This window comes from Pseudorca crassidens, chromosome X (assembly GCF_039906515.1).
Source record: "Pseudorca crassidens isolate mPseCra1 chromosome X, mPseCra1.hap1, whole genome shotgun sequence".
Classification (NCBI taxonomy): domain Eukaryota; kingdom Metazoa; phylum Chordata; class Mammalia; order Artiodactyla; family Delphinidae; genus Pseudorca; species Pseudorca crassidens.
This window is the reverse complement of record NC_090317.1, coordinates 106,549,535-106,576,662: the sequence shown is the minus strand read 5'-3', so window position 1 is coordinate 106,576,662 and position 27,128 is coordinate 106,549,535. Positions and strand designations below refer to the sequence as shown.

Genomic DNA, 27,128 nt, shown 5'->3' with positions numbered 1-27,128 from the left:
CCTAATGAAACTTCAAAGCTTTTGCACAGCAAAGGAAACCATAAACAAGACCAAAAGACAACTCTCAAAATGGGAGAAAATATTTGCAAATGAAGCAACTGACAAAGGAGTAATCTCCAAAATTTACAAGCACCTCATGCAGCTCAATATCAGAAAAACAAACAACCCAATCCAAAAATAAGCAGAAGAACTAAATAGACATTTCTCCAAAGAAGATATACAGACTGCCAACAAACACATGAAAGAATGCTGAACATCACTAATCATTAGAGAAGTGCAAGTCAAAACTACAATGAGGTGTCACCTCACACCATTCATAATGGCCATCATCAAAAAATCTACAAACAAAAATGCTGGAGAGGGTGTGGAGAAAAGGGAACCCTCCTGCACTGCTGGTGGGAATGTAAATTGATACAGCCACTATGGAGAATAGTATGGAGGTTCCTTAAAAAACTAAAAATAGAACTACCGTACGACCCAGCAATCCCACTACTGGGCATGTACCTTGAGAAAACCATAATTCAAAAAGAGTCATGTACCAAAATGTTCAATGCGGCTCTATTTACGATAGCCAGGGCATGGAAGCAACCTAAGTGTCCATCCACAGACGAATGGATAAAGAATATGTGGCACATATATACAATAGAATATTACTCAGCCATAAAAAGAAACGAAAGTGAGTTATTTGTGGTGAGGTGGATAGACCTAGAGTCTGTCATACAGAGTGAAGTAAGTCAGAAAGAGAAAAACAAATTCCGTATGCTAACACATATATATGGAATGTTAAAAAAAAAAAAGGTTCTGAAGAACCTAGGGGCAGGACAGGAATAAAGATGCAGACATAGAGAATGGACTTGAGGACATGGGGAGAGGGTAGGGTAATCTGGCACGAAGTGAGAGAGTGGCATGGACTTACATATACCACCAAATGTAAAATGATAGCTAGTGGGAAGCAGCCACGTAGCACAGGGAGATCAGCTCGGTGCTTTGTGACCACCTAGAGGGGTGGGATAGGGAGCGTGGGAGGGAGGGAGACGCAAGAGGGAGGAGATATGGGGATATATGTATAGTTGATTCACTTTATTATAAAGCAGAAACTAACACATCATTGTAAAACAGTTATACTCCAATAAAGATGTTAAAAAAAAAAAAGTAATACACGTCCTGAAAAATGGCTTAGGCACTCCTCCACTCCCACCCTGTGACCTCTGTTTCGGACTTGGGTCTTTGTGCTGTTTTTCAGGGACTGCTTTGAGTTTAGCTGTCCTGATATACATAGTGGTGGTACCGTTGAAAAGGACCTCAGAGTTGAGGATAGGATGAATATCAAAGTCATAATTTAATTTAAAAAAAAACTGTATGGAATTGGCATAAAAACAGACACATAGATCAATGGTACAGAACAGAGAGTCCAGAAATAAACCCACACATATAGGATCAACTAATTTATGACAAAGAAGCCAAGAATATACAATGGGAAAATGAGTCTCTTCAATAAATGGTGTTGGGAAAATTGGACAGCCACATGCAAAACAAAAAACGGACCACTATGTTACACTATACCCAAAAATTAATTCAAAATAGAATAAAGACATGACTGTAAGACCCAAAACCATAAAACTCCTAGAAGAAAACACAGGCAGTAAGCTCCCTGACATAGGTCTTGGTGATCATTGTTTGGATCTGACACCAAAAGCCAAGGCAACAAAAGCAAAACTAAACAAGTGAGATTACATCAAACCAAAAACGCTTCTGCACAGTGAAGGAAACATCAAGAAATGAAAAGGCAACCTACAGAATGGGAGAAAATATTTTCAAATCATCTGATAACGGACTAATATTCAAAATATACAAAAAACTCACACAACTCCACAGGAAAAGAAACAATCTGATTAAAAAATGGGTAGGGCTTCCCTGGTGGCGCAGTGGTTGAGAGTCCGCCTGCCGATGCAGGGGATACGGGTTCGTGCCCTGGTCTGGGAGGATCCCGCGTGCCGCGGAGCGGCTGGGCCCGTGGGCCCGCTGAGCCTGCGCGTCCGGAGCCTGTGCTCCGCGGCGGGAGAGGCCGCGACAGTGAGGGACCCGCGTACCGCAAAAAAAAAAAAAAAAAAAAAAAAAAAAAAAAAATGGGTAGATGTGAATGGACATTTTTCCAAAGAAGACATATAGATGGCCAAAAGGTACATGAAAAGGTGCTTAACATCACTAATTATCCGGGAAATGCATATCAAAACCGCAATGAGATACCACCTCACACCTCTCAGAATGACTATTATCAAAAAGACAAGAAATAACAAGTGCTAGCAAGGATGTGAGAAAAGGGAACCCTTGTGTACTGTTGGTGGTAATGTAAATTGGTGCAGCCACTATGGAAAACAGTATGGAGGTTCCTCAAAAACATCAAAAATAGAACTACCATACAATCCGGCAATTCCATGTTTGGGTATTTATCTAAAGAAAACAAGAACACTAATTTGGAAAGCTATATGCACCCCCATGTTCACTGCAGCATTATATAAATTATAAAATAGCCAAAATATGGAAACAACCTAAGGGTCCATCAAGGAATAAATGGATAAAGGAAACTGTGGTGTATTATTCAGCCTTAGAAAAGAATGAAACCTTGCCATTTGTGACAACATGGATGGACCTCAAGGGCTCTTCAAGGGCGTTATGCTAAGTGAAAAAAGTCAGAGGAAGAAAATATCATATGGTCTCTATTATATGCAACATCATATAGTCTCTATTATTTGCAGAATCTTAAAAAGAAAAAAAAAGCTCATAGATACAGAAAACAGATTTGTGATTGCAAGAGGTGAGAGTGGAAGAAATGGGTGAACTTGTTTTGTTTTAGTTTAAATAAATAGAAAAAATAAATTTTTTAAAAGAAATAACAGGTACCTTCCTTAACTCTTTTTACAAGTCCGCCAAAACTGGACAATAAAACAAAATTAGAGGCCAATCTGACTCAAGAACAAAGGTACAAAGTTCCTATGTTAAGTAAGAGGAAAATGTGATAATGACCAAATTGGGTTTATTCCTGGAATGCAAAGTTGATTTGGCATTAGGAAATCTATCGATATAATTTGATTCGAGAAGTAAAATAATATATTAACAATAGGAAAAGCATTTGATAAAATCGAGTATCACTCATGATATGAGCTCTTACCAAACCACAAACAGAATGAAACTTCAATAGAGTTACAGGTAAAAAATTACACCAAGTATCATATTTAGAGTAGAAATGTTGAAAGTTTTCCCCTTGAGAAAGGGAACTAGAAAATACTGCCCTCTACTACCACTTCTATTCACTTAGTTTATCTTATAATATAAGTACTAGTCAGAACACTAAGAAACAAAAGTGTCACAGTTTGAAAGGAAAAAACAAGATTCTAAAAGATAAATTCCTAAAAGTAATAAACGTTTAGCACAACTGATAGATACAAGCTTGATATACAAAAGTCAATTGTATTTTTATAAACAAATGAAATCTATAAAAACTTACAATATCAAAAAGTATCAAGATCTAGGAATAAAACTTTCAAAAGTTGTGAATGACTTTTAGAGAAAATTATAAACATTACTGAGAAAAATTAAAGAGGACCTAAATAAATGGAGTGGTATATCATGTTCATGAATTAGAAAGCAACATGATAAAGATGTCAATTCTTCCTAAATTGCTCTATAGATTCCATGCAAATTCAGTCAAAATCCCTCGGTATGTTGTGTCAGTGTGTGTATGTGTGATGTGTGGGAAGTTCCAATATGATACTAAAATTCACATAAATGTGCAAAGGGCCAAGAATAGCCAAGATGCTCTCAAAGGACAATTGGGTGGAAGAGCTTGTTCTACTGAACATCAAGACTTACAACAAACCTACAGTAAAGAAGACAGTGTGGTATCAGTGCAAGGACCAATGGAACAGGACAGCCAAGTAACACAACCAGAGACACAGGAATATCTGATTCTTGACAACAGTAGGGAAAAGACAGTGTGCTGGGCCAATTAGCTATCCATGTGGAAAAAAGGAATATTGTCCTCTTCCTCACACGATGCACAAAAATTACTTTCAGGTAGATGTTAGACCTATATAAGAAGGCTAAAACAATAAAGTTTCTGGAAGATGACAGAGAATATCTTCAAGACCTTGGGATAGGAAAGGATATTTTAAACCGAACCTGATGTCTAGTTTAAACATAAAACACTGATAAATCAGACTACCTTAAAATTTAAAACTTTGGTTTATCAGAAGACACATTAAAAATGAAAAAGCATGCCCCTGCAGTGAGTGAGGGTTCATTTCTAGCATACAGTAAAGAACTTCTACAAATCAGCAAGTCAAAATAGGCAAGGGAGTACATGACACATTTCTGAAGGAATACCACCCAAAACAGTTATAAAAGCACAAACCTCAGTCACCTAGTTCTAGTTTTAAATCTGACACTTTCCCTAAGATTTACAGACTAAAAGATTTTTACTATATATTAATATTTTCAAAATTGTTTAGATGCCTGTATTAAAGTAAGCCAGTTTTCTCATTCTTTCTCTAGTCACAACTCTAAAACAAATATGTATCATTGAAAAAGTCCTGTTTAAGAAATCTTTGCCCACTCCAAGGTCAACAAAGACATTCTCCAAAAACTGAGACCTACCTACATACCCATCAACAACAGAATGATATATTCACATAATGAAATATACAGTAATGAGAAGGAATAGTTAACAACTATATACAATACAGATAAATCTCACATTCATAATGCTGCAAAAGAGAGTACAGTAGGATTCCATTTATATAAAATACAAAAGTAGGCAAACCTAATCTTTGATGTTAAAAGTCAGGGAAGGGCTCCCCTGGTGGCGCAGTGGTTAAGAATCCACCTGCCAATGCAGGGGACACGGGTTCAATCCCTGGTCCGGGAAGATCCCACATGCCGCAGAGCAACTAAGTCCGTGTGCCACAACTACTGAGCCTGCGCTCTAGAGCCCGCATGCCACAACTACTGAAGCCCGCGCGCCTAGAGCCCGTGCTCTGCAACAAGAGAAGCTACTGCAATGAGAAGCCCGCGCACCACAACAGAGTAGCCCCCACTCGCCGCAACTAGAGAAAGCCCTCGTGCAGCAACGCAGACCCAATGCAGCCAAAAATAAAATAATAAATAAAATTAAATTAAGAAAAAAAAGTCATGGAAACGGTGGGGGGATGATAGGGCGGCAAGTGACCAAAAGGGCAAACAAAAGGGGCTTCTGAAAGTGGCTGGTCATGTTCACTTTCTTGATCTGGCTGCTGGTACACAAGTGTGCTCAGTTTGTGAAAATTCACTAAACTGTTCACTACTGATGTGTACTTTCTGTACATATATTAAATTTTAATAATTTTTTGATGTGTACTTTCTGTAAATATATTAAATTTTAATAATTTTTTAAGTGTGAAAGAGTACCTATTTTTCAAAATTGGTTAGGGGATATGAGAGCAAAAAAGTTTGAAGTCCACTACTTCAGGTCAAAGCACAGAAATTAAATAACTTAACAAAAACTAAAAAAGCAGGTATTAGACAACATGCTAATTACCAAAAAATATTGATAGAGCTGTCAAACCAACTAGAGACTCTCAAACTTACAGTAACAATGGTTTGAAACTATTTGAACGCTGAAAGATAAACTGATTTATACCTAGATTAGTGACTAATGCTGATTCATAAAGATCCAAGATAAGCAAATTGACCTTATAGGTTTTTTTTTAATTTATTTTATTCAAGTACAGTTGATTTACAATGTTGTGTTAATTTCTGCAGTACAGCAAAGTGATTCAGTGATATATATATATATATATATACACACACACACATTCTTTTTCACATTCTTTTTTTTTCTTTTTTTCCCACATTCTTTTCCATTATGGTTTATCACAGGATATTGAATATAGTTCCCTGTGCTATACAGTAGGTTTCTATTAAATAAAAGGGTTTCAAATCTTAGAAATGAATAGATTCACACATCTAGTCAAATCTCCTAATTTTATATACAAACGAAGAAACCCTTGTCCTTTGAAGTTGGGTGATTTGTTCAATGTCATAAGCAGCTCTTGATAAGTAGAAACAACTGAAACTATTTAATTAAGTTCTCCCCTCTGCCAATTTTCTCTAAGTACTAGGGGATTTCCACCCACCAAGAGTACTTGTTTACTGACAGTGTCCCTCAACACATACCATATTCAACTGAAACATTTTCATCCAAATTTTACCAACTCAAAATTAATTTCTTTGCCATCCATGACTAATAGCCAAAACCTATTTCTGGGGCAGAAAAGATAAGACTTTCTAAAGTAAAGCTCATGATGTGCAACCTAACAGATAACTTTCTGTTTACACTAAGTGATGACTGTGACATCAATCTTAAGGCATATGTCACAATTTAGAATGACAATGGCACCTATAGCATCCGGTACCCTGAAAAAGACAAAATAAAATCAATCACGACCACAAACTGAAGCCAACACATATAAACAAATGTGCTAAATTAGTAACAAATTATTGTCCTAACTTAATATTAATTTCTCAATCAAAATTATAAGTACTTTCTGCAATTCATTCCAGTTAGCTTCTACATCCAATATGAAGCATGCTTTTTATATATCTTTAACATTTTAAAAAGAATGTCTTGTCACTCTGAAGCTAAATCCACCAAAAGTGAACAGTACATAAAACCCATTTAGTCCAACATATTTTTCAATTATAAAAATGCTTCAATCTCACCCTAATACCATAGCATTCTTTCCTCTATCACAGGACTCCTCTTATTTCAAACTATAAAGTTCAGTGCCAAGATGACTCCCTGAAGTTGCCAACCCCAGGGGAAACACCTGGCCTTTTGAGGATCTGCAGAAAGCTTACATCACAAAATGGTTTTATGGCCACAGAAACTTATTCACTAAAGATTAAAAATGATCTAACAACTAAATGCAACATGGTACCCTCGAATGGATCCTAAAACAGAAAAGGACATTAGTGGGAAAACTAGTGAAATCAAATAAAATCAGTTTAGCTAATAATAATATACCAATGTTAGTGTCTTAGTTTTGACAAACGTACCATCACTGTGTATACCTGGATGAAAGGCATATGGAATTCTGTACTATTTTTGCCTATTTTTTAAAAAAATAACTCAGTGAGAACTACCAAAAGTCAAAAGTTTGCACCTCAATTCTGACCCAATCACATGTCCACAGTCAGTATCTTCAAGCAATGTTGTCTCCACATTCCTACAAAGCCTAAAAAGGGGATGAGGAGAGGTTCCCAGAAGGGACTCTTTAAATGCCACCTATTTCTCCAATATTACTACATAAAATAAACCCCAGAAAAGCCAAAAACACACACACAAAAAAAGATGCTTACTTTAGGCAGGGATGAAAATGAAAAGGTATGAAACTATTTCTCAGTGGAAAGGGAGGAGAATAATCCTATTTAAGTACAAAAAAGGGACTTCCGGGCTTCTCTGGTGGCGCAGTGGTTGAGAGTCTGCCTGCCGGTGCAGGGGACGTGGGTTCGTGCCCCGGTCGGGGAGGATCCCACGTGCGGTGGAGCGGCTGGGCCCGTGAGCCATGGCCGCTGAGGCTGCACGTCCGGAGCCTGTGCTCCACAGCGGGAGAGGCCACAGCAGTGAGAGGCCCGCGTACTACAAAAAAAAAAAAAAAAAAAAAAAAGAGGGACTTCCCTCTATTGGTCCAGTGGCTAAGAGTCTGCACTCCCAATTCAGGGGATCCGGGTTCGATCCCTGGTCGTGGAACTAGATCCCACATGCCGCAACTAAAGGTCTCACATGCTGCAACTAAGACCCGGTGCAGCCAAATAAACAAACAAATAAATAAATAAATATTAAGTACAACAGATATGGGCAGTGGACAGCCAAGTAGAGAGGGGTATTCTGGCAGTCCTAAAACAGTAAAGGTTAATAATATATATATAACATTTCTCATGCACTCACCAATGGGCCAGCTACTGTTTTAACTGCTTTATATATATTAACACATTTAATCCTCCCAAGAACCTTGTAAAATAGGCAGTACTTATATCTACATTTTACACATGAGAAGTTCTGTAAGTGATGGAACAGAGACCGAGGGCAACCACTACACTGGCAACCACTACACTACACAGCTTCTTGAGGAGCCAAGCCAGGAAAAAGCTCCTGCCTTCTAGAGACCAGGTCCCACTACTTACCCTGTCCTTAGCCTCCACCAGAAGAAAGCCCTCTGCCCAAGGCTTGGGAGTGCTTGCTGGAATCGTGAAGGAATGTGACCCCACCACGCCATCTTCAAGATTGTGTTCATAATCTTTAAGTACCTGATGCACTCAGTGCAGATTCTTGTTGAGACACTGTTATACATAGAAGTTAGCTTTTATAGTACTATCAGTCTTCAAATTCAGATATGCTGGGCTGGCCTGGGAATCTAAAGGCCATATGTGACATTATTTCTGTGGGAAAATGGTGCTGACTTCCTAAAAGAAAGTCTTAACCATTTAGAAATTAAGGCTCTGTCTACACAGGCTCTGGCCTTATAGTTAAACAAATTTTAATAAAGACTGTGATTACTAAAATAATCCAGTTTTGCTCATAACGTCAAAGTGGCACAGTTCCTTATACCTAACATAATAGGAATGGTGTTACTGAAAAAAATTAGTTTAATATTTTATGAATTTCCTGCACTATGGCCAATTTTGGATGTATCCAGCAATGAATATACTGCTCTCCCTGGCCCCCCCCAAGCTTTGCATTTAAAAATTATTAACGAATAAATATATCTTACACACACACACACACACCCAGAACAGAAGGGGTGTTATGTCAGAAGGTAGCTAAAGTAGTAATAGCAGCAGTAATAATGATGATGACAAAGTAGTAATAATAGCAAGAAAAACTAACTCTTTTTGAGCATTTACCATTGCTAGGCATGTTCTACATACTGTACATCCTCTGTACATCTCATTTAATCCTCATGAAAATCCTGTGAGGTAGACATTACACTATCCCAACTTCAAAAATGAGGAAACAGGTCAGAGATTAAGCAACTTGCCCAAGATCACAGAGCTAGTTAGTGTCAAAAGTAAGATCTGAACATTTGAGCATTTTACCCCTAGAGATTTTATTTTTAACCACTGCAATCTGTGTGTAATTAAATAATCTAGTAAACTCTTAAAATAAACAGTACTTAACTCAAATTCATTTTTAAACAAGATTGGTTTGGAGACCAAAAAAAATGGTCCCATCTCGCCTTTTATTAGAAATATGTCCTTCAACCAAGCTAAGACTGAACACATTTATGGATAACAAATTCTAAATGTATTTTGCTTTGCTTTTATCACTTTGAAATCCCTCAATTGTTTGAACCATACAAACGGTGGTAACAGCATGCAACTTCAACAACAAACTAATAAAACTTTACTTTAAAATCTTTTGATTAAAATAAAACACTGTCCATGTTTACCACTAAGTAAACTTGGGTAAAATAACTGTAGGAGTTCCAATACCCTTGAAAAGTTTGAGAACAGCAGCAAGAAATAGCGGGAACAAGATATTCCTTTTATGACAAAGAAAAATTCTGTTTTTTCCACAACACTGTAACATCTGCTCTAAGGACAAACATTCACCACAAACATTAACCTGGGATAGACTGAACTTCAATTGTATTTCAAAACATGTGCCTAAATTCAGAAATTCTCCACTGACCATCTAAAAAGACTAACCGTTTATCTCCCAGAAGAGCCACCTGATCCACATAACAGATAATTTTGGATAGCTTAACCTGTGCTCCCTACCAGCCCATGAGTAATTAACAAAAAGCATGCAACCCCTAACAACTTCTGGAGCACAAGCTGTTTTTTTAAATCACCTACTTGAACCTCAGAACTTGCCTTCCCAGGAAACAAAGATCTAAGGTGCCAGATTTCCAAGCTAGTCCACTAAAGCTTAAACATCCATAAGGTTACAGGTATAATAAAATACCGAACCTGCATGGGCAATGTTTCTATGGGAAAACCCATTTAACAGTCAACTTAGAATAAAAGAATATCCCTGCCCCAATAAGCCTTGGAAGTAAAAAAGAATCCTTCCCTCCTCTAACTGGGAGTCAGCTCCCCTAGGACCACAGGCCTAGGCTTCCATGATCAAGGCCAAGGAGGAGGAAAGGCATGAAAGAGGGCAGTCGACAGTGCATCAGGCTTCAGAGTTAGAAGGACAAAAAGGTAGAGCTGTAGTGGAAGGAGATCCTGGGATGAGGAAGGCACGACCTACTTGGGAATAAAGGATGAATGGTGGGATGGCAGCTAAAAGGAGCAAGGAAAAAGTGTGTGAGGGTCGGGGTGGGCTGCAGAAGACAATGAGGGAACAGTGGCTACTCCTGCAGCAGATGGGCTTTTACAAACTTTCCTCCTTAATGCTTCAGAGAGAGAAGGAAAAGAAGCCGTGGCAAGGGTCTTGACACTGCCCCCCTCTCTCTGGCTACTCTCATTCTCCTTTGCAAGAGAGAATGGAGTGGGTAAAGGGCTCCTGTCCGGGTCCCTCTTGACCTCCTAGAGCACAAGGGTTTGGAGAAGGGGAGTGGACTCAGAGAAGTTTCCTTGCCCTCCTCGTCATCATTGATTCTGCCGAAGACTTCAGTGTCAATTGAGAACTAATGGAAAGCTCCAGATACCAGCAGGAACAGCACCAGAAAGAGAGGAAGCAGAGGAAGGAGAGAAATTTGAAGCAGGAGAGAAGTGGGATGTTAGAGGGTCAGACAAATAAATTAATAGAACTGCCAATAAATTAAACTATAATAAATGTTCTTAAATATTTAGGATTAATTCATTTTGACAGTTTCAGAAATTTCATAGGACCATTTCACTTTTAGACAAATGAACATTTGTGGTCATGATAATAAACTGAGGCTTATTATAAGGAAGGTATGAAAATAAACTTCTAAATACGTATGAGACAATCTCCTGGTGTCTTTTCTTTATATAGTGGCAATATAAATCATTTCAGAAAGGCTTTTTTATTTACTTGGTGAGCACTCAGTTACATTATCATTTGTTGACTTTTTCACCTCAGTAGCCCAAATACGGTAATTACCTTCACAAGTAAGGAATATATTTAACCCTTTCTTGGGAGTATAACTATTATGAAAAACTTGCTCTTTCATTACCAAACATCGCCCGTGAGGATTTCAAGATATTACATTTCAAGCAAAGCTCTAAACTCCATAAAACATAAGCAGATGCGTCCTGAGGAGCACAGGACTGTTTTTTCTTCCAGCCTCTTATGCCCATGTTTCTAGAACTTCCAGCCAGGGATAATTAATTCGACAGGTAAACCTAACCAAATGACCTGGTAGAGGATGAGTGCCAGCACTTAGCATTCTTTTTTTTTTTTTTAATTTCAGCTTTCAGCAGCTACTCTTCCAGTTGAACTCTCTCTTGAGCAGAGATAATGGCCAGGTAGGCAAGTTCAGCATCAAGTCAAAGATGCAAGAGCAGAGACCAGTGGGGGACAAAAGTGACCAATGACCATGCACTGGGAAGATGTTTCTACTGTTTCACCAACGTCTCAGGTCTTTCACTCCCTAGCCCCATAAAAGATTATGCTGGATCCCAGAACAGCTGCTGTATTTTCTGCAAACCACAAACTGGGTCCAAAACCTCTGTACTAAATTAAAGAGAAGAAAAACATCTGCTATCAAGTACTTCACTTGCTGGAGAAGGTGGGTGGGTGGGTAGGTGTGCGTAAACCTCCAAGTTATGATAAAGCAAATTCAAATCCTTATAAACAGTTCATATTTTATTTTAGTAATATAATTTGAAAAGCTACTCAGGACCAGAATAAACAAGATATCTGATCTTTGAAGTATCCTGGGCATGCTGAAACTGAAGGCAAAGATACTGAAAACGTCTGAATTTCAGATAGGTCACTACCGACTACTAGGAATCCTCACTAATCAGCAGACTTCTGCTAAAATGTTAACCTCTGGCTAGAAAATGGAAAAATCTGCAAAGAAAAAAAAATGAGATTATCTTCAGCCAAGGACACTGAACGCTTTCAAGATTACCAACAGAATTGAAAGGTTTCTTTGTAACAAAAATTTCCATTTTCATAAAATATGTATTAATCAGCACATACACTTATGCAGAGTATAGTAGAAAAATCACATATTCTAGAATCAGACACACATGAGTTTGGGTTCTAGCTCCACAATTTACCAGCTATATGACCTACTCAGAAAAGTTACTGAAGAATACTGGAGGTTAGTGTTTATCTGTACAACAAAGATAACATCTTTAGCACAGGGTAGCTATGAGGATTAAATGCAAACATACGTAACCCACCAAGCCCAGTGCCTGAATACTCAATGTTAGCTCCCTTTGCTCCAACACAAACTGTACAGTGTGTTGACAGTGTGTCAAAGAAACATGTGGGAGAAAATTCAGAGTGACAGAACACAGATTATTACGTTCGGTCAAATATTAAGATAAAAATCACATATGTAATATTTACCTTCACTAAAGAGTGGAAAAGAAGCTAAGTTTGTCAAATTGTTCTTCTTTCCCATTCATTCTTGTTCTTTTACACACCAGAACTAAATACATCACACGCCAAAATTGTTGTCTGGTTGACAAACGTTGCTGATGAACATGGAATTGATAAGCCCCGTCTGGACCAAAGGTGACAAGTTTTCTTAAGCAATTTAAATAAATTACGTTTCAGTAAGGACATAAATGCTTTGCATCAACGGTATGAACTTCTGACTTTATATGCAGCTTACTTTATAACCCACCTTGTCCCCCATCCCATCCCCCCAAATTCTGCTTTTAGGCACCTTAATAAGCCGGCACACAGCACTAAACTATAGAATTCCACCTGGGAATAACTCTAATCTGTTGTTGGACCTCAGAGGACTGCTTGTGTGATCTTTAAATGAACGTCAACAGTATCTTCTCCTTACTCCACACCTGCCAACAATCATTGCAAACCTCTTTCAGAACAATTACTACTATCACTACTAACCATTCCCAGGTCTCAACACCCTCGACAACCCCAACCTTGGTGCTGCTAGTCTTCATTCCCAAGCGCTTTGCTGGGGCTTGAAACCAGTCCACAGAGGTTCACTACTTGTAATGCCCAGGGTCCGGCGAGGAACGACATCATCCCTCTCGGCTCGGGGGGCGAAGGCCAACCCAGGCCCCCGGCCACTCCCTCTCTCCTCGGCCTCCAGGGGCGTCCCGGGAGGGCGCGGGCGCGTCAGGCCCTGCGCAAACCTCCGGCAACCCCGCATTTCCCGGAGTCCGCCGCAGCCCCAGGCCGAGACGAGCCCTCGGGACACCCGCAGACCGGCACACGCCCAGCGCCCGGGAGAGGGGTCACCGGGACGACCCCAGGGCCACCCCCGACGTCCCGGCTCGGGCAGGTGCCGGGCCTCCTCACGGACACTCACCCGCAGCCGCTGCTCCTCGTCCGCCGCTGCCGCCGCCTTGCCCTCACGCCAGTCGCCAGCTCCCACGGGGGTCCGGCCCCGGCGTCGCTTCTCCGCCCGACCCCCCCTTGGGTGCGCGCTGCGCGGGGCCCGGGTCCGGTGAGAGGAGGAGCAGCCGCCGCCGCCGCCGCCCCCTTTCCTCCCTCCTCCTTCAATGCGTCCCTCCCACCGAGACCCGCCTCGTGTTTCCTGGATCCGGTCTCGGCGAGAGCTTGGCAAGCGAACCTCCGGCTTCAGGGTTCGCATCGAGCGCCGTCGCTCGCCAGGCACAAAGATGGCGCCGCCGGGGGACTGCTGATGGCGATCTCGCGAGGTTTCCCCCACAACCACGGGAGGGCGGGGACCCACAGGAAAGGCGGTCAATGAGGGTAACCTAAGCTGACTTCACAGCAAACGCTACCCCATATCGGAAACGTGCAGCACCAGGCGAACGTTATTGCGCCTGCGCGCGGAAGGACGAGGACGCATGCCCAGAGCAGCCCCTGAAATAGGACCCAGTTCTCCGTGTTTTACCTGTTTCCTCTGGAAGCGCGGGGCGGAGAAGGAGGGGGCGGAGCAACCAGGACCAAAACCAGGGAAAGGATTGGGCGGGACCCGGAGGCGAAGTGAGAGAAGTCCCTTAAGGCTTGGTCATCCCTCCAGAGCACGAACAGCTTACACACTTTGGCGTCTCCGGGAGTCCTCCAACCCTTTCCTCTCCCTACTCTTCCTGTCACCGAGTATTCTTTGCAAAGTCTCAGCTGCCCCTTCATCCTGTTGTCGGTTCGCTTGCTGTATGCAACCATAGCCCTCCTGTTTCTCACATCACCACCTAACTTTCTCTTTCATTTTGGCACTACATGAGCCTTCCAAATCTCATACTAAAAGAGCTGCTTCTGCTCCTGATTTATTTTTCCTCGCTCATTCATTTATTCATTCATTCAAACCCTCTGTTTTTCAGAGTTTCCTATGTGCCAGGTACTGAGGAAACAGATGTGCTCTGACCTCAGGGATCTGTTGGCCTAGGATGGAGATGGGTGAGAAAAAAACAATGCTGACAGTTCAGTACAGTGAATTCTGTGATAGAAATGAGTACAGAGAGTAGTGACAGATATTGGAGGCGGGGTGTCACGAAATTATCAAAGAGAAAATTCTTGAGGGGAGTCTCACAGTCATGGGATTTAGTCCAATGAATCAGTCGGGGTGATGTCAGGAAACAAACCACCTCCAGTATTTTCACGGAGAGAAGTTAATATAAAGAACTGATAATTATATAACCAAAAAGGCAAGAAGAGAACCCTTAATATATTGTTGAGGTAGCAACTGAAGGAAGCAGCTACTATGCCTAGAACTAGTGGAACCAAGGAAAGCAGTTGGGATTATTACAGTCATTACAATTTAGATATTTAGACCAGGGGCCTTGTGGAGCTGAAACTCAGACCTCTGAGGAGGAAGCAGCATCTGCCGATGCTGGTGTCTCTGAGGGAGGCTCCAGATGCTGTGTCTGCAAGTGTGGGGAAAACTGCAAACTGCATCCAACTGCTGCTATGGGAAGGAACTGCCACTGTCCTGAGAGCTTCCAGTCTCCCTGCAGCCTGGGAATGAGAATGAGACACATAAAGCAGAGCTGAACCGGGCCCACATTCTGAAGCAGAGCAGCTCCAGTGTTGAGAACCACTCATTTTAGAAGCTGGATGTGGTCAGAAAGGGAGCCATTCGCTCCTGTCACACACCCACGCATAGTGGGAACTAGTGTGTTAAAACATTTGTAGAAAACCTGCTTCAAGTTCAGGGTTTCACACCAAACAGAGCTGCCCCAGCCAACTCACAAAACCATGAGTGAGCAATAAATGTGTATTGTAGTATGGCGCTGAGACTTTTGCTTATTACATGGCAAAAGTGGAACAGCAGCTCTATCCACAAAGTGAGCAGTTAGTCTCCTTCTGTCTTCTTGCCCCACCATCCCTAGATTGCCATCCCAGTATATTTGGTCCAGAATGGCTCAGCACCACATGACATTCCAGTCATTAGGAAAAAGAAGGCCTACCCATTTTCTTTAAGGGCACTATCCGTTGGTTGTTAACATCACTTAATCATATTACTGTATCTACCCGCAGGGTAGACTGGGAAATGGGGTCTCATTCTAAGCGGTCTTGTCCCTAGCTAAAAATTCTCTGACTTTAGAAAAAACGTTGGGAGGACAACCAGCAGCCCCAGAAAATAATCAAAACTCAGATCTTGACTTAAAATTATTTCTTCCCTCTCCCAATTGGGTCCTGCCCCCAGTGAGGAGCTTGAAGTCAAAGAAGCAGGTATAACCCTTATCTTTCTGTTCCTTAGGCTTCTATTTCTCCTCCCCTGTTTTGCTAACCACAGTTTCTTCTCCTCTAGGGAATAAGAGGGTGGGAATGGAGGTGGGCAAATTATGGCTTTACAGGTACAATCATGAGATAGCTTTGTCCTCTCTGGATATGACAGGTGTCTAAAGTCAGCTCTCTCTCTCTCTCTCTCCCGGTTTCATTTGGGCGTTCTTCTTAGGCTCCCACTGGGAAGATCTGATAGCACATCCTAGGACACAAATGATGCTCTTTCTTCTATCGGGCCTCTCTCTCCTCAGCCCCTCGTCTCTTTTACTTTTTGATGCTGCTGTAAGTCCTCTCTAGGCTGTCAGTTCTTTTTATGTGATAGGCATTCAAATGCTGGCTCTCTCATGGGGTGAGTATGATTCTTCAGCACGTTCCTCATGGCACAGTTGTTTGATATGAATCAAGCTTTTCTAACTTCTTCTCACTTCCTGCCGTTTGTAGAATACCCAGAACTTCTTACTTCTGGTATCTCCTCATCCATCGGCAGAGCACAAGCAAGAGGCTCAAGCTTTTTTGCTTTCTGCAAAAGTCACTTGATCTGTGGGAAACTCACAAATCGTGGCCATGTTGAACAACAGACATGCTACCCTGTCCCTGCTGCTCAGCAAGCTTCCTGCCTTCAGAATTCCTCTGGCAAGAAGCAGGCAGCAGTGTCTATATCAACACAGCTCTCCAAACTCCAAAGATATGTGGTTGGCTCTCCCTAATATTCTCTCTCTAGATTGGACCTATAGGTAGCTGCAGTTCAGTAACCAAGCAGCTGGAGAGTGATACATCTTGAAGACACTCCTCACTCAGCTCAGAAGTCCCCTCACTTGGCCTCGCCTTCCCCAATGGGAGAGAAAATCTACAACACTCTCTCAAGGATGGTAACTAATACAAATCTCCCTTCTAGTCTTCTCTTTTTTAAGCTGGAGGAAGTCACAGAGCCAGTTTTGCCACCTCCTGTTGAGCCTTTAGGGAAGACCCTGGAAGCGCTCTCCCAGAAGATCGTTGCAGCACTATTTACAATAGTCAGGACATGGAAGCAACCTCAATGTCCACTGACAGATGAATGGATAAAGAAGATATGACACATATATACAATGGAGTATTACTCAGCCATGAAAAGGAACAAAATAGTGCCATTTGCAGAGACGTGGATGGACCTAGAGATTGTCATACACAGTGAAGTAAGTCAGAAAGAGAAAAACAAATATTGTATAATATCTCATATATATGTGGAATCTAGAAAAATGGTACAGATGAACTTATCTGCAAAGCAGAAATAGAGTCATAGATGTAGAGAACAAACTTATGGTTACCAAGAGGGGGAGCGGGGGATGGGATGAATTGGGAGATTGGAATTGACATATATACACCACTATGTATAAAATAGATAACTAATGAGAACCTACTGTGTAGCGCAGGGAACTCTATTCAGTGCTCTGTGGTGACCTAGATGGGAAAGAAATCTAAAAAAGGTGGATATATGTATACGTATAACTGATTCACTTTGCTGTACAGCAGAAACTAACACAACATTGTAAAGCAACTATAGTCCAATAAAAATTAATTTAAAAAAATACTGTGGTAGAATTTGGAATGTATCGTCTTCAGCTGTATCAGACACATGTACCATTTCAGATATTTTTGGTTTCACTTGTTGAATTAATAAACTATCGCCATGTAACCAAACCACTTTAAAATATAATAGTTGGGCTTCCCTGGTGGTGCAGTGGTTGAGGGTCCGCCTGCCGATGCAGGGGACGCGGGTTCGTGCCCCGGTCCGGGAGGATCCTGCCTGCCGCGGAGCGGCTGGGCCCGTGGGCCATGGCCACTGGGCCTGCGCGTCCGGAACCTGTCCTCCGCAGCGGGAGAGACCACAGCAGTGAGAGGCCCACGTACCACAAAACAAACAAACAAACAAACAACAACAAAAAAAAACCATAATAGTCTAATATAATAACCATTTTATTTGCTCATTGTGCAATAGATTCTCAATTTGTGTTGGGCTCAGCTGGGCAGCACTTCTTCTGGTCTCACCCAAGGTTACTTATGGTGATAAGAATAGAGGCGATTTGAGGACTTTCCTGGTGGTCCAGTGGCTAAGACGCCACGCTCCCAATGCAGGGGTCCTGGGCTTGATCCCTGGTCAGGGAACTAGGTTCCACAAGCCGCAACTAAGAGTTCACATGCCACAACTAAAGATCCTGCACACAGCAACAAAGACCCCACGTGCCTCAACTAAGACCCGGCGCAGCCAAATAAATAAATAAAATAAATATCTAGTTTTTAAATGTTAAAAAAAAAGAATAGAGGCAATTCTTGGCACCAACAAGGACTCCCTCTCACCAAGTCACCTCAGCTCTACAGAATATGGTCTAAGATCTAAAATGTTAGCTGGGCCTTTAATGGGCCATTCATTAGACTGTCTGCTTCTGAATGATGAGGTATATGATGAGACCAGTGATTCTCATGGTCATGTACAACTCCTTTGCAGTAACACGAGTCCATTGGTTTCAGGCAATACTGTGTGGGATACCACATCAATAGGTGACCGTTTTGTAAACTCTTGAATGATGGTGCTGCTGGGGGAACTGTGAATAGGAAAGGCAAACTCATAATGAGAGTCTGAATCAGTTCTGGAAAGAATGAACTTCTGCCCCACTATCACACACACACCCCTTGTGGAAGGGATCCAAAGTAATCAATTTGCCCAAGTGGCTGGCTGGTCTCCTTGAGAAACAGTGCCATAATATGGCTCAGTGTTGGTTTCTGCAGGTGGTGGATTGGGCCAGTAGTAGCTAATTGTGCCTTAATTAGAGGGAACCCTTGTTGGACCTGAAGGGCCAGCCTGGGTTCTGTTGGCAGGATCACTTGCTCTGCCTTCTTGTAGAATAAGCCTACGAGGAAACTTATTGGGGAAATCTGGATTTGGGGTGCCAGCTGTTTATAAGCAGTATCTGGGACTCTGAGGCTGATAAGATGTTACAGTCCTTCTGTGAGGGAAGGAAGTCCCATGGGAAGCTGAGTTTGGGTTCAACCCACCCTTCTGGGAGAAGGGCAGATGTCTGGTTCCAGTTAGCTTTTTGCCTGCAACCCAACATGAATTTTCAGGGTCAACTTCAGACAAATTTGTACTAAAAATACTATATTTAAGTTATGTTAATTTTCACTTCTGTGTAGACCCCTTGATTTATTTTTACCTTGTGATTTGGTGATTCTCAATGGGAAAGGGGTTCCTTATAATCTAAAATTTCCCCTATAATCTACGTTGCTTCCCACCTAAGCTTCATTTAGTACTTGCCCCTGTACTGGCCAGTACTCTAAATAATGAGTGTGTCAGAATGCCTTCTGAGCTTGCTGGAAGACCTAAAGGTAGCCTCCCCTCACTTTCCCTATCATAACGAACAACAGAACTGAGCCTCTTTATACAAAGACACCTAAAGAGGGGAAAAATTATTAATTAAGTGCAAAGGACAAAGAAGGAAGAGACACCAGTTGCCCATCACCCCCACCGTTTTACCCTTGGTCCCAGGACAGGACATGCCCATTGTTTCAAAATTCTCCGACTTAGGAGTTGTATATCTGGTGATGCATAATGGGTTAGTTCTCCTCCTGGAACGTGATTCACCTATACTCACCAGGACTCTTTTTGGAACAAGCCAGAGGAATAGCGTTGCGTCTCAGGCTGTCACCCGAACTGGATGCATATAGTACACCAATCTCAGCGACACCAGCTGGTGGCCAGGATCAATCCTTTCATATTCCTCCCTTTCTCTGCTAGACCCCACTACTAAACACTAGTGCCTCCATCCAGTGGGTCAACTCCCCCACTGGATCAACTCTACCAAGGCAGTCATCTCGGGAGAGCTAACCTTTCTCTCAGAAGAAAGAGTTTCATTAAAATTGGCCTAACATCTTTTTCTTGTTTGGAGTCAAAAGTCAATTAATAATAGGGATAGAAACATTTAGGGAGCCAGTTCTCTAAACCAGTACAAAGTAACCTTTAAATTTTTTCCCCGAAAAGTCCATTACAAATAGACAATATGTTCAATATTTACTGCTAAATAAATGTATTGTGAGTTTCCTTAATGCTAGATCAGCTCAATGATGCTGTAAGAGAATCCTCATACACAGGCTGACAGAGCCCACCTTCCTCAACTGTTAAGTTGAAAGAATCACAAATAGATTTCTTTTTTAAAAAAATCTCTTCTCTAGGAAGCCATCAAAGTAGGTTTGCTACAGATCCAGTGGGTGGATACTGGTGGATGGGACCCCTCCGAGACGGGAAAGGAAAACACCGTTTTTGGCTAGGCAGGTAGAAGAGAATGAGCGGGTAGGTGAATTAGGAAGAATTCACATGGAGTGATCTCACTGAGATTACAGCAACGGTACAGAACATTTGTAGTGAATACTGTGATGCTCCACCAAGATCCCCTCTTCAGGGTAATGTATCTATTCCTGAATTGCTGGGGCTACTGGTTCTCAACAGCTTACATCTATGTCCCTCGCTGGGAATTGCGTTTGCCTTCAGGCGTACGCCTCACAAAGGTTATGCACTCTCCCAGTGGACGGCCCACAACCAATGACTGGCTGATGTGGAACTATAAAGGCTTAGCATCTTTGCATTCATTTGAGACAACTCTGAAGGACCATTCCAGCTCCAGAGCTCCATGTGAGACAGGCTGAAGCCTTGGTTGCAACTTCATTAGGGATCAGGGTCTCCCTCTCTCCAATCTTGTTTTCCTCACATCCTTACAGGTGTATTTTCCAAGAGGATTTCTCGATCACCTTCTGCACTCAGTTACTCATCTCAAAATCTGTTTCCAGAGAACTTAATCTTAGACCTCTGTATAGTAAACCTATGTATAATTGCACTGAGTTGTTTTATTTGTCTAGTATCTACCAACCCTTCTTCTAGTAATTCTCTCAGATTTCCCTTGCTGGGGGATGGAGGAAACTACTCTCCTCTTTAAATGTACTTGCCTTTAGTGAAGTTGCCTCCACCTCCAGCTCCAAGGATGATCATAGTACTCTGGCCATTCAGAGCCTCAGATTCCTCAGATCACAGTAATTCGTTCAGAGGTGGGTACATGATTTAGGCAGAGCCAATCAGATGCAATGAGGCTCTTGCTGGGACATCCAGGGAAGACACTCACTTTTTTCTGAGTGTTTAGAAGATCTGGAGTTTCTATAGCCGGTTCATGACTGCTGTGGGAACTCCTGCCTAAAGAATCGTACCAACTAGGGCTTCCCTGGTGGCGCAGTGGTTGAGAGTCCGCCTGCCGATGCAGGGGACGCGGGTTTGTGCCCCGGTCCGCGAAGATGCCACATGCCGCGGAGCGGCTGGGCTCGTGAGCCATGACCGCTGAGCCTGCGCGTCCGGAGCCTGTGCTCCGCGGCGGGAGAGGCCACATTGGTGAGAGGCCCGCGTACCGCAAAAAAAAAAAAAAAAAAAAAGAATCATACCAACCAAAAGGAAGTGAACTGAGACATGAAGAAAGAGAAAGAGACAGAGAGGAACTAGGTTTGGGGAACATCATTTGAACTCCTGCATCACACAGTACCTAAAACCAGCCCTATGCTCTATACTATTCAGTTGCACGAACTAATACATTTTCCTTTTGCATAAGCCTATTTGGGATAAATTTTCTGTTGCTTGCAAACAAAGGAATCTAAACTGATAAACTATGAATGAATAAGAAATTAATGGTTTGAATATTCAAGACAATTATTGAGTATAGGGAAGGCAAAGTGACCAAAAATATTTATATTCTGTATTACTAAAATATCCTTGTCTAGTGCTTACTGCCCAACACATAATAAGCTCTCAAGACTTAAGTGTTCAATAAGCATCTGTTACATTAACTGTGATTCTGCAAAAGGAACCTGGAGAACCTAAGTGACACAGTGAGTTTGGAAAAAGGGAAATTTTAAATGCCTTCTCACCAAAAGTGATTTATTGATTGATACTGCTTACAAAATATTGTAACTGAAAATCTTCTTTGCTCTTGGAAAGATCATAGCCAACTCGTCAATACACATAAAAAATGCTTTTGTTTCAGCCATTTCCTCTACCAGGTGGTCTTGAGGTCTTTCTGAACCACACAGTTTCCTTTTCATAGTAAACATGGGTTAGTAAAAAAAAGATCTTTGACAGATGAAAACTGAGATTAAGTGAATTGCCTAAGGTAATAGGTAACCTGTCCAGCTAAGATGGGAGTTTGGGTCTTCCCTTCGCAAATGCAATAAGCTCTCTGCCAGGAACATCAGAAACAGCCAGTGTCCTTTATTCATGGCTATAGGAATTCATTCATTGTTCCACATACATTTACTGAGCCAGGTTCTGAGAAAACAGAGATGAGTAAAACAAAGTCCCTGGCTTCAAGGTATTTCCCAGTTTTTGGAAGAAGTGTCACATAAATAAGCGTAATGGAGTATAGCAAATGAAGCCATGGTTTATGCCTTTGGTGTTCTAGAAACTATGGGTCGGGAGAAAGTGTTTGGGAGAGTGAAAGTTGGCAAAAGTTATAGGAAGTAGTCAGTCATCTGGGGAGATTGTCCCGAAGGAGGTCATGTGTAAACTCATAATAAAAACGAGTAAATACATGTTCAGTTTTATTTTTCTTTAAATTTAATTTTATTTATTTTTGGCCACGTTGGGTCTTCGTTGCAGTGTGCAGGCTTCTCCTTGTGGTGGCTTCTCTTGTTGCAGAGCACGGGCTCTAGGTGTGTGGCCTTCAGTAGTTGTGGCATGTGGGCTCAGTAGTTGTGGCTCACGGGCTTTAGAGCACAGGCTCAGTACTTGTGGCACATGAGCTTAGTTGCTCCGCGGCATGTGGGATGTTCCCGGACCAGGGCTCAAACCCACGTCCCTTGCACTGGCAGGTGGATTCTTACCCACTGTGCCACCAGGGAAGTCCCATGTTCAGTTCTTATCAATGAAACAATAAATATTCAAAGTTAAAGTTTATTATTATTTCGATTTTACCAAGGAGAAATTACGTGGAGAATTTTTTAGAATTTCTCTTTTTCACACCTAAAAAGATCATTGTTTGACTCTCGAATCCTGTGCTCCTGATCAGAGGGTGCTCTTCCTTAACTTCTCACTCTATAATTTTCTGACCTGTGGTCATCCACATACAAAGTTGAGAGGGAATAGCTGGGAGATGGTAAATCAGGGTATATGAGAGTGAGTCCTTTTGATATTGTAATTGTTAAAAAGGGGACAACAGACCCCAAATGGAGTCACTTGTGCTAAGCTCACAATACCAAACTAAGACTTATAATATCTAAATTGCAGTTTCAACCTCTTTCAGAAGTGGAACTTTAAACCAGTCAATCTGGAATTACCTGGTCAGTACTAGTGAGGTAATCTGCCTGATAGACCCCTGCCGTCCCCCAAAGAAAGGTGACCTGGCCTGAAACAATCAGCTCCTTGCTAGAATAACTGCCTAGTCCCGCCTCCTTCTGCCTATAAAAGTCTTCCATTTCGTATAGCTCTTCGGAGCTCCTTTCTATCTGTTATATGGGATCTGCCCAATCCATGACTTGTTGAATAAAGCCAATAAGATCTTTAAATTTTACTCAGTTGAATTTTGTTTTTTAACATGATTTATAATAAGGGATATATTTGGTCTTTGTCCCCATTCTTGGCACAGAGCTCTAAAACCCTTGGAATTTCTTAAGTGATAAGAGCTCTAAAAGTGACTTTAGTTATTCATAATAAGCCCCTTTCAACTACACCTGAGTTTATGCTAATAAGGTGACTTTTGGAAAGCCCCTAAGAATGGGGGCTGGTTGCCAAGGGAACCAACAACAACGATTAGAGGGTTGGAACTTTCAGTCCCATCCCCCAACCTGTGGGGAGGGGAGAAGGACTGGAGGTTGAATTACTCACCAATGGCCAATGACTTAATCAACCATGCCAACTTAATGAAGTCTCCATAAAACCCCAAAAGGACAGGGTTGGGAGAGCTTCGAGGTTGGTAAACACATGGAGCTTCTGGAAGGATGGCACGTCCTGAAAGCGTAAAGGAGCTCTGTGCTCTTTCCCCATCCCTTGCGCTAGGTGTCTCTCCCATCTGGCTGTTCCTGAGTTATATCATTCTATAGTACACAGGTAGTCTAGTAAATAAACTGTTTTCCTAAATTCTGTGAGCTATTCTAACAAAATTAATCAAACCTGAGGCCATGGGAACATCCAATTTATAGCCAGTTGTTCAGAAGCACAGGTGACAACCTGGACTTGTGATTGGCATCTGAAATGGAGAGGGATGGGACAGTCCTGTGGGATCTTGTGGGATCTAATGCTGTCTCCAGGTAGATAGTGTCATTGACTAGAACTTAGTCATATGACTACATCTAACTTCATATGCCCAGGAAGCAGGTTAGAATGGATTTTAGTATATGTAAAATCTTTTTGTACATTCTTATTTTACCTAACATTATATCAAACATTTTCCATGTTATTTTCATAGTCTTCATTACTGTGGAAGATTTTATTATTGTTGAAAATATTTGCTATCCCTTTCCTCTGGTGCCACCTCTGTGGAGCCAATTCCTGGTGGGCCTCCCCATAGGAGTGGCGTCTGCCCCATTGAAATCAGGCTTGGTCATGTGGAATTAAAGCAGAAATGATATATCCCACATTTGAGCATAAGCTGTAGGAGTTATTGTACTAGTCAATCCTTGCTCTTTATTCACTACTTTGAGATCAATATGGAGCTAGTCCTTCCAACTGGGTCCTGGGATGAAGCAGAGCTACAGCTGAACTGCAAAGGGTAGGTAACTGAGTGAGAAATAAACCTGTGATAAATCACTGAGATTTGGGGATTATCTGCTACTGCAGCAAAATCTAGCAAAAGCTGATTGGTACAATAATTATAACAGCTGCATATTACTCCATCATGTGATGTACCCTGATTTTTTTAGTCCATTCTTCCAATATTGGCCATTTAAGTGGTTTCCAATTTTCCAATATTAAATATAATGCTGAAATGGACACGTGCAGTTTTTGTTGTTGTTGTTTCTGTTAAGTTATTCCCTTAGGATACATTTTTCAGCATAGAAAACTGGTCAACATGTATGATCGTCATTACCGCTCTTATTCCCCAAAGGGGTATATTGTCTGTGTATTGAGTCAGGTTCCAGCAAAAACCATGAAAACCACTCTAGTAATTTTAACAGAGGGAAAATAAAACAGGAAATTGACTTCACAAGTAATGGAGAAGCTAAGAAATCAGTAGTGAAATAACCCAGAGATTGACAACAGCAGAAAAATTCTGCCACCCTTGGGGATGGAGGGACACTTGGATGAGTTGGTATTACCAGAGGGCAGAAACTAGGGCCATCTGAAGGGAACTAGAGCCATGACTGGGTCTGCCGGGTCAGAACTCTCCAGTAGTAACTGGGATCATCAAGGAAGGTTTGCTTTGGGAAAAGCTGGATCCATGAAAGAGATGCTGTAAGAAACAGAAAAAGAGACAGAGAAAAATATTTCAGACTCTTCCATCTTCTTGCTTTCCAATCTTCTGCAAGTATTGTCCATTGGGAAAACCTACCCAGAGGCCAGAGAACAAAGGAACTTGGAAAATATAGTTTTCTATGACACAGAGGGCAAGAGAAGGGCAGCGAGGTATCTGAAAGCAAACTGGACAGTAATGGATGAGTAAACCACTTTACCAGTCTTTCCAGCATTGTACATTATCATCATTATAAATGTTGCTATTTTGGCATGAGAGGCAATATAGTTTAGTAGTTGAGAGTACTGACTCTGAAGTCAGACACCCTTGGATTTGAAACCTGCTCAAAGCTCTTCCTGGTTATGTGACTTTGGGTGACTTGCTTAACTTCCTCAAGTCTCAGTTTCCCTTATATAAAATGTTGTGAAGAGACTTCCCTGGTGGTCCAGTGGTTAAGACTCTGTGCTTCCACTGCAAGGGGCATGGGTTCGATCCCTGGTTGGGGAACTAAGATCCCACATGCCTTGCAGCGCGGCCGAAAAAAAAAATGTTGTGAAGACCAAATACATGAATATAAATACAAAACATTTAGCATAGTGTGTAGCATGAAATAGGTTGTATGGTCAGGCCACACAAGATGGCTGTTCTCTTGCTCTCTGTACAACCGCTGCCTGACCAGTGCTTGCTTCATCTCTACCATACACACACGACTGACCTTCCTACTATTGATACTTGCCCCAGATCCCAGGTAGTGATTATTCTTATCCTATCTTATCTTCTTTGGCGTGCCCCTCTACTGGTTTCCCTGTTAACTAATGATGAACTCACCTGACGTCAATTCCCCTATAACTGGTAATCGCCCTCCCTCTCACATACCACTGGCCAGAACTTAGTTCCATGACCACATCTAAGTACAAGGGAGACTGGGAAGTGAAGTTTTTATTTTAGGTGGTCATGTACTCAGCTCAAAATTCTATTATGATAATAGAAGAGGCAAACAGATATTGGGGGAAAACGACTGGCCTCTGCCATTCTGCTATTCTGGCCACGCAAACATCTATGTGTGCTCTTCTTCCCATACATAGAACATACCCATCACCAAGGGAAAGTTCCAAGTACAATTCCATTACTACGGAAGGGGAGCAAAATTTGCCACCCCAAAATAAGATTATCTTGAGCTGGTTAAGTTCAAGAAGCAAAAGACAAGAGAAGCTCTGAAAACCAAGCAGAAGTCACCCTTTTGTAAGGGACATATACATTTATAAGGGGAAACTCCGTTTGTAGGGGTGTCTCCCTCTCTGTACCAGGAAGAGGAGAATGACTCTAAATATCTGGAAATCTTCATCAAGGGAGAAGGCAATGACGTAAATCTGTACACCAACCATACCCTTGTTTACTGTGCTTTGCCTGGTAACCTCCCCAAACTGACTGCCCCTGCTTCCCGCCCACCCCACTTTCCCCAGCCCCATCTTCCTTCGTCTTTAGCTGAAGGTGGTATTTAAGTGATGGTTCAGGTCATTTTGGGGGAGTTACTCAGTTTTCCTAGGTATCTCCCATGCATAAAGAGAAGTACACATGTTATTAAACTTCTGTTTTTCTCCTGTTAACCTGTCTTTTATTACAGGTGTGTCTCAGCCAAGAATCCAGAAGGTTAGAGGGAAAATAATTTTTCCGCCCCTACACTGACTCTAATAATCATGGGAATTTGCCAGGCTTTTGGTCTCTTTGGCTTTCAGATTCCTGTAACACTTAATAATAGGCTTCTGTTGTATTTGCTGTTCGTCAGTTACATATAGAAGTAACACGCTGCCGGACAGCAGGAGTCTATC

At 41.8% G+C, this 27,128-nt stretch overlaps 1 protein-coding gene across 3 annotated transcripts in view; it reads right to left on the bottom strand.

The window, feature by feature from the left end:
- The window catches only part of TAB3 (TGF-beta activated kinase 1 (MAP3K7) binding protein 3), a 101,735-nt gene extending 87,905 nt beyond the window's left edge, over positions 1 to 13,830 (bottom strand). For 2 of the 3 annotated variants that reach the window (XM_067724420.1, XM_067724421.1), the window contains exon 1: positions 13,467 to 13,828. The gene's annotated coding sequence lies outside the window, so the exon portion shown is untranslated. Of the gene's footprint in view, positions 1 to 13,466 lie in introns of all 3 variants that reach the window. The other variant, XR_010940113.1, reaches the window with a different exon arrangement.
- Between the last annotated feature and the right edge of the window lie 13,298 nt (positions 13,831 to 27,128).